This window comes from Harpia harpyja, chromosome 6 (assembly GCF_026419915.1).
Source record: "Harpia harpyja isolate bHarHar1 chromosome 6, bHarHar1 primary haplotype, whole genome shotgun sequence".
Classification (NCBI taxonomy): Eukaryota; Metazoa; Chordata; class Aves; order Accipitriformes; family Accipitridae; genus Harpia; species Harpia harpyja.
The window spans coordinates 4,654,409-4,663,186 of record NC_068945.1 but is presented as its reverse complement, the minus strand read 5'-3'; the positions used below and the strand labels follow the sequence as shown (position 1 = coordinate 4,663,186).

At 44.5% G+C, this 8,778-nt stretch overlaps 1 long non-coding RNA gene across 1 annotated transcript; it reads right to left on the bottom strand.

The window, feature by feature from the left end:
- Positions 1 to 691: 691 nt before the first annotated feature.
- Positions 692 to 7,017, bottom strand: LOC128143621 (uncharacterized). Its single transcript, XR_008235820.1, has 3 exons — positions 5,348 to 7,017; positions 5,153 to 5,254; positions 692 to 5,022 (listed from the first exon to the last, which is right to left on the bottom strand). It is a non-coding gene; the product is annotated as an uncharacterized LOC128143621 (long non-coding RNA).
- Positions 7,018 to 8,778: the final 1,761 nt, after the last annotated feature.

The following is an 8,778-nucleotide window of genomic DNA, read 5'->3' as shown; positions in this document are numbered from 1 at the left end:
CACATACACATATAAAAACCAGTGACCAATACAAGATAATACACAGATGTGTAAATAACTGTGGGAAGATTTCCAAAACACAGACTCTGTCTAACTTTTATCAGTGGTTTGTTTTCCCTCTGGCTAAGATTCTCAAAAGTGGGTGCCTAAAGTTAGTCTCTCCTGGGTAAAAGCTTCAAAAGCATCTTAATAACACAGGAATCCAAGTGCCTAGTAGAACACTTCTTAAAGGCTCTGGAAAATCTCAGCCCTCCACCCACATCTTTAGCGATATGATTTTTAAATGCTCGGAGCTCACAGTAGCTGCTCTCGCAGCCAAGGGCGAGGATTCTTCCGAGGAGCCCGAGGAAGTTAGGCATCCATCACACTTTGTCTCCTGGCTTGACACTTTCCAAAAAATCACACCTAATATGGATTTCCATGTTCAACGCAGGTCTAACCTTAAGCCTCAATTTTTCAAAATCCTGGAGTCAGTTTCTATGCCATGGATGCCACACCGTGGCATTTGTATTTACAAATCAGACCACAAGTACTGTCGTTTTGGGGAAGATTTCACAGAACTGCTATTCCCATATCCACAGCCCATCATTGCTGTCAGATGTGCTAGCTCTAGGCAATAGGGGGTATAAAGGGCACCAAATAAACAAGCACAAATTCTTCTCTCATGCAAATTTTATTACAGCTTTGTGAGGGGACTGCAAAAGATTTCTGTGTTTAGCTGCTTCTTATAGAAAGAGGATTTTTTCCATAGTACTAAAACAAAAACAAAAACAAATTTCACCCTGGGAAGAAGGGCAGAAGGACTCCTGGCACAGCTATTTCGGAGTAAGCTGTTCCACACTCCTTATTCTACAAGAGCTCCCCATGGAAAACATAGAGCGAAAGGCATTTTTTCCTTCTAGGAGAATTTCACTTACTGAACAGGCTAGCCCGTGGAGCAGAAATCAATTAGCAAAGGAACACCGAGGCCTGGATATATTACATGTAACTCCAGGTATGCGGTGTGTCTAGCACGGGAGGCTGGATCTCTAGGTTCTGATTACACCCAGGGGAGAACGTCGGCTCCTGAAGGCAACGCATCCCTTCGTGGAATAGGCACTTCAGAAACGGAGGAGGAAGCGACCTTTGCCATTGCCTAGCTGTCTCTCCCATGAGGCCAGAGGGACACAGCTGAAGTAAACCCAGGCCAAGGGCTGGAAGGGATCAACACAGCTACAGAAACCCTGGCAGATGCCAAGGGAGAAGTGTCTTCAGAAGCACTCTCCAACCACGCTCCCAAATCACTGCTGGTGATGGGAATGGAAACTTTGCTGCTGACAAGGAAATCAAAGAGAAGCAGTAAAAAAGTCAAAGGCAAGAATTAAATCAATGTAAAACCTCTTCATTTTGGCTAGACCTAAGCAAGCATTTTACTCATTGAATTTAGCCTGGCTCTCATTTCCATATGGGTCACCTAGAGGTTATGGCTTCCTAATCTTATATATCAATCTCATGTCTGAGCTGTTTTCAGGATGGATCATATGTCTCTGCACTGCTTGTCAGCCATTTGTTATGATATCAAAATTCATGCAATACCAGTCAGCTTCACTATATACAAGGTCACACAGTATATCATTTTTGGTCCCCAGATGAGGATTTCTGATGAAAAAAAAAAAAATCTTTATTCACAAGGTGACATTTCTGCATGCAAATAGTCTCTATTGTTAACATTTCTGTTGCTATTAATATTATTGCCAGTAAGCTAGTCACTGTGGAGCATGTACAATGAAGAAGAGGCACTTGAAGGTCAGAAGGAATCAATATTAATGAAAAGTAAACATACAAGTCAGGGAGGAATCACAAACCCAGCTTGAAGCTAATTTGGTTTTTTATTCCAGCAAATATGCATGGTTGCTTTTGCATTGTATTCACAAAGTTCTTGTTTGGAAGTGTTGTTAGGAACTTTTGAACTCGCCTTCAGTTTCTAAGCCACTGTATCGTCAGCCAAACATCTCTTGTTCACCAGGGCCCCAATGCAGTCCTAATTCATGAAAATGGCAAATTTTCCTTTGCTGTCAATAGGGGAGCTCCTAACATCCAGTTTCCTAAGGACCCTAGAAAATACACCAGCCACATTACCTGCAGCCTCCGCACAGTCATAAGCCCTTTTCCGAGCTATCATTCTGCTTGGGTGGAGAGCATATCTTCCACGTACTGATGTGCTTCTTGCTAAATATAGAACAGCAATCAACATCTGTGGAGAGTTCGTATTTGGCGTGTTTACATGAGTATTTATTCCTCCTTTGTCTTCAAGCAACAACTACTACATAATGTATCTGGTATGATTAATTGTGGGAATGTTGCTCATCCCAGCATAGCATGACATCTCCAATTACATGACATCTTTCTCTCATTTGTAAGGGAAGAACTGATTTTTGTATCTTGACATGTTTATCATTGTGAGGTTGAGCTAGTTATCTTATATGGGCCTGCTCCCTATTTCTCAGGGTTGACAGATTATGGTGTCACATTAAAATCACATATGCCTTGTTATTGCAGCTGCATCTTGAAAGGAAAGCAAATAGAGGAATCTCCACCACACAAGAGCTGTAAGATCATGTTTTGTTCCATGAGCCAGTGGTTTGCAAGGTTGTTTCAGGCTATTATAATTTATACAGTTATTTGGTATTTGATTTTCCCAACAGTTTTTTAAATCTCAACAATGGAAAATTTAACACACATTTCCATAGTCCTGCACGAGCTTCAGCTGATCAGAAACTTTCCCTGTGGGTGGGATTTGCCTCACCTAATTTGAGCCATCTATTTAAAAGTTGGGCATCTGCTCTAAATTAAGCAGTCTTAGTCACCAGTGGCAGGCAGATGCTTCTCGAGAGATGACTTATCCCACCTGGTTTTGACTGGAAGTTTAGAATAGGGAGTCTAGCACCCTTGCACGTGGATGCAGAGCAAAGCAAAAAGAGGAGCTGTTGTTCCCAGGCCAGGCTGTTATTACAACCCCATCAGGACTGTCCTACTCAGTAACGAGCTACTGAAGCACACGTGGTGCAGATTAGCTGGGGCTCACACATCAGAAGGACCTAGAAGTCCAACTGTACAGTCATGGAAAGAAGGAAATAAGCCTTGGTCATTCGATGAACAGAGCATTCCTTTCATTTCCTCACAGTAGGACTCCAGCCAGTATAGCTATTAAAAGCAAGGTGCCGCTTGCCTGCCCTGGAGTTTGCAAACTAAATGGGTGTATGCAAAGGTCCACATGCCCTTTAGTTCATGCACTAATGAAAATCTGCCCAGCAACTTGGATGGGAACCTAAAACTGTATTTGTTTCTGGAGTATAAAACTTAGTGTTTCAGAGAAAACTTAGGAATCTGAGATTTGGGAAAACACAGAAGGCCAACATGATGGTCTGAGAGAATTTTCACCAACATACAAGAAGGCTTCTGGCATCCTGATAATGTTTCTGTTTGTTGTACATGTTTTATTGTCTCTGAGCAGAAGGAGAAGCGACCTTTTGCACATACTCATTCAGATTTACTATACCTTGAAAAACTGTTATTTTCAGGGGCGCTTACAGTCCAAGACACAAACGTGTGAAGGTTTCTTCTCGATGCACTTGAACAGAAAAACGGCTCCACATACATAGAAATAGAGGAGGAGGCCAGCGTTCTTATTTGCAAGCACATGGGCGTTTTCCCTCACCCTACTAATTCCACAGTTGCTTTTATTGGTGAAGGCAGAGCTGCAGAGGCCAAGATCAAGTGAACGTTCAGTTCAGTAATTGTTGAATTCCTCAGCCTTGAAACTATATTCTGTACAGGCAGGGCAATGGACTGCGTGAAACCTCTTTCCATCTCTGCAAAGCGTAATCTTCTGGAAACACTACCTTGTGTTTTTCATTATAGTTATTGGTACGATAATTACTTGGTTATTAATACTTAATGCTTAGCTCTTGCAAACAGTTTCAGCTCCAGCATTGCTGCTTTATTTCTGCTGCTGTGGGAATGAGAGGGAAAAATTGGTAGTCCTTCCTTTCAGAAAATGGACCCGCATAATTTCTATCCCAGTACATAATTCTTCGGTGAACTACCCACCGGGTAGTTGGAAGAGCAAGTTTCTAATTTTTCATTAACCTGCACTTGCCACTGATAAGTGTGCAGTTTCTTAAGTTGATGATTTCTGTATAGACACAAAAAAGCAAGACACACACACACACACACACACACACAGAGGACATGCTCAAGGCAGCAGCAGCAATACAGATAAGTTGTCTGTTCCATAGCTTACAATTAAGGGTTATCATTAATGGACCTGGACAACTTCCTAAAAGGACTAATTAGTGCTTTAATTGGTTCTCTCATCATCATATTTTTGTTTACCCATGCCCATAGGATCTCCAGCTGTGTTAAGCAGTTTTCCAATTAATAACGCATTTGAACTTAATAGTCCACTTTTTCTGACTCAGCCATTTTTCTGCCTTGTTTATTTAGCTGACTGACTTACAGCATGTAATTTCCACATATTTCTCAGCAGCTGGAACCCGCTGAATGCTGCCACTGTCCCTGGGCAAGGGCTGCCTGGTACCCTCCGTGTCCTCTGTGGGAGCCATTGTAGCCCTTTCTCCGCAGATGGAGGGGGACTGCCTTTGTAAACGTCCACTGCCGTATTTGTGGTTTCTCTTGAAGTTTCATGGCCAGCCCCTTCCAATCCTCCCCTTTCCTGAAGGTTTTTTTTTGCACTAATGACTCAGCTGCTTATTTTCCTCTTCCTGCTGCTTCTTTCATTCTGTGAGCAAGCCTCTTCCACCCGCTGTGCAGTATGAGGAAGGTGAGGGACTCTTGGTTTTCTCTCATGCAAGCAGGAGGGGGCAGGGAATGACTGAGAGCATTAGAGAAAGAAAGGAGAGAAAATAGCCTGTACCCCCAGGCTTCTTCCTTCTGGCCCTCAGAAGACTCCCTTAGGAGAGTTCATCCCACTGGCCTTGCTGGATTGCCTTCTCGTTCAGTGTGCCCTGTGCATCACCTGTTCTCAGCTGGTGGTGGAAGAAGAAAACAAAAATATCATGAGAGAGGCTAGTCTCATGGCCGAAACCAGAAAGTATGCATCCCAAATTAGAGGCTCAAACTGCTCAGATACACTCCTGAGCCAACTACCAACCCTGCTGTCAAACCAGTCCTTGCTCAGTTATTTGGAAGAAGCCACCGGGGATCTTTCATCAACCGTTTCGTACGTCCTGAGGAGAGGAAGGTTACCCCCAACCTGAAATAAGGAGTGTCATGAAATAAAATAATGCATGGGAACATGAACCACAAAAAAGACAAAAATGCAAGGAGTACAGTGGCTCCAGCACACCTGTTTCAACTTCCACTGGAATAGAACAGCAAAAAGAGACGAGTTTTGCAAATCCCTGCACAAAAGCCGCTCTGTCCAACTCCATCACCTGGATCAAAATAACATGTGAGGGAGCCTTGCTAGCAAGCACCAGGCGGATGGGCAGGTCTCAGCTTAGAGCCCACTGCCAGCCCCAGGAAAGCACAGTTAAGAGACACCCTGTTTTCTTCTCTCCACAGTAGCTCTTGGCGTGCCTAAGAAAAGAAGATGCTTTAACACAGCAGCAACAGTAGCACTAAAAAGAACACTTGTGTGTTAAATCATCAGGAAAAAAAACAATGATTATCCTTTTCTTCTTTGTGTTCTTTTTGTTTTCCTGCCAAATACCAGAGAGAACAAAATAGCAGGTTTTTTGCTGTGCAAGGCAAACTTGTAAAGTCAGAGGGAAAACAAATCCTGAGCAAATAACTTAAAGCAAATAGCTGGAGGAAGTGAGGGTGGGGAGGTAGGCAGCGGGAAGACCAACTGATACATTTTCAGCGTTTGCTGTATTAAGCCTTGAAGTAGGAAGATAAACGGAGAATGGACATCTCCATAATCAAGAAATGCCCTGCTTGTTTTGGTGTACAACAAAATGCTTAAAGCTACATCCCAAGCCTAAAACTGCCACTAACAATCCACAGTGCAGCTCCAGACACTTGGGGGGCTCTCACACCAAAACATCCATGGAACTGGATCTGACTGGGGAGGAAAGTTTGTGCTTAGAGCTAGCTCTAGCTAATCTAAAACAGACTGATGGATCAACTCAAAATACTGGCTTTACACAAATGCCTACAATTCGAGATTTTGTGTTATAAATTTTCAAGACAGAGAAGCACGTGCATCCACATAGCCAGAAGAGTCTACTGGTTTTGGTGGGACTACAGTTCTGCCTAAAGCTACCTCCAGAGCCTGGGGCTGCTCCTGAAGACCCATGTCCAGTGGATGGTAAAAATAACACACGAAGGGATCTTACCAGACCACTCTGGACTGGGAGGAAGGTCTCAGCCTGGCACCCTAGAGACAGCACCAGGTCCTGTTCGGTGTGACCACGGACACCTCAATGGACTTACAGTCTGGTGGCCAAGCTCAGCAGAGAGTCTGCATAAGCATTGTATTGCTTCCCTGCACACACTGTGCTGGGAGTATGGCAAGAAAAATACCATCTTACAATATTCACCAAGGGTCAGACTAGGACACACACACATCTGTTTTGGGTAAACACCTCCCCTCTGGGCTGACATTGCCAGGATTACCTGACGCCACTGATTTCGGAATAGTAAAGCTGAGGGCTTCTCTGCAGGACTGGGGCCATGCTAAAAGTGACAGAGGGTAAGGGTGGCAGCCAGCCCTTTCAGTACCAGTGCTTCATCCCCTCTGGGTCAGGACAATGACTGCTCTGAGCGGTTCTCCGGACCTCAGAGGCAGGCTGGGAGCAGAGGCGTGCTTTGTTTTCCATCCCTGCACGCATTCCTCTGCGAGAACAACTCCTTGAGGCCGAGCCAAGCCAGCATCTCTTGTTCTTGGACTCTCCCACCATACTGGACTCTTTATCAGGGTATTGCTTTCTCTCCTTAGTTACTCTTAATTTGAAAAATGAGCTCCAATCCCCACCTATTGGCACACAAAGGAACCTTCCTCTTTCTCCTTAACCCTGCTGCGACCACAACAGCTGCTGCAACACAGAAGTACCTACATGCACATACCATGTAAGTCAGTTTTCCCCCTCCTTCCTTAAAAAAGAAAGGTGTCTTCCCATGCAGTAAGCTGAAAATCCCACCAGTTTAAAATACAAAACAGCAGCAAACTGAAAGAGACCTGGAAAGGCCACTGCCTGCTCTAATAGGATTAAGGGCTATATCTCAGGCAATGCTTCTGGAATCAGCTGTTTCTTGTCTGGGCTTCTTTGTAGAAGCTACAGTTTCTTTGTACCAGACACTGCTACCGGGCCACCTAACAAATGCTATTTTTGGCTGACTGTACAAATGCCACACACAAAACCTAAGTTTCTAGGAGGGAAGCTACTTTGAATGGCCAAAATGCAGGTGCTTTAACTGGTGGAATAAATGCAACTCTCCTTCCCAAGCCTTTGCTAAGGAGGCTGTCTCAAAGAGCAGATCGCACTTTCTCCCAGCTCCTCCATACCACGCACCAAAGATTACTTTTTTTTACCACAATTAAGTCTCTGAACTATTTTGAAATCCCACACAAAGGCAGTCTGGTACAACAGGCATTATGCACACATGCTTCTACATGCCTCCTGTTTACTACCAGGCACACCAGTATAAGCCATGCTATGTAAACTTGTTCCCCGATGGTCTCCCAGACACATCTCCTGTTTCCCATCATGAGAAAATGACAGCTCTTATGGAAAATAAGCAGGTGAGCTAAAAAAAAGTGGCATAAAATTACTTCTTAGTGCTCTCCTCTCTTGTTCTCCCAGAAAAGCCATTTCTCGTCCACCTAATAAAACACCCAGACAGCTAATGAGCTCCCTCTCATCCCTGCGGTCAACACATCTTGCCCCACTGAAAGGCTGCTGGTTTCCAGGAGGAGCAGTGGAGAGGAGGACTACAGGAGACATCCCTGCCTCTCCCACTCTCCAGAGCCGAGCGTGCTCCCGTTTTACACAGCCATCAGGCCCTGGAGCCCAAGCCCAGCGCAAAGGAGGAGAAGAGATAAGGGTAAGAAAGTGCCAAGATTTTCAGTCCCCCTTTTCCCTTCTTGCAGTTCGTGCTTAACCTAATTTTATGAACTGAGCTGGGTGACTTTCATAGGCAAAAGCTGCCTACACAATGATATCTATTCCACTCACTCCCAGCCCTTTTCCTCCACAAGTAAGAGACGATAACCATCTCTTGCAATTCAATAGGCTTCATATCGTCTCCAGGAAATAATTGAACCCTTTGTGGCTTTCAGAGCAACATTTTGGTATTTTCCCTGGCATCAAAATACTGCCGGATTCTGTTTAAATGGGAGAGATGGCCAGTCTGCATTAGCTGCGGGAAGAGAAAGCCAAGAAGAAGACAAGTCAGCTGCCTGCGAATAAACAGGGTGAGCAGGGCAAAACCAATGGCTCCCAATGGGAAGGACCAGTTCTTTCACCATGTGTTAACTGGCCTCCCTCTTTGCCTCACCCCAGAAAACAGACGCACTGGGAGTCTGAGCCAAAACCCGTTATTTCAATGGGACCAGTCCCCCACTTCACCCCATACCAAAATAACCTGACATGTTTCTGTTCTGGCACGGGTTTCCCCCTCTCCCCTCTCTGCTACAGAGCATCATCACCATCACACTCCTGCAAAATAAGTTGTTCCAGCTGATACAGAAATCCCAGATGACATGCACTTTGTAAGGAAAAGCTTGAGGAAGGAACTGGCCAGGCTTACCAAAGCTCATGCCCAAAGTAAAAT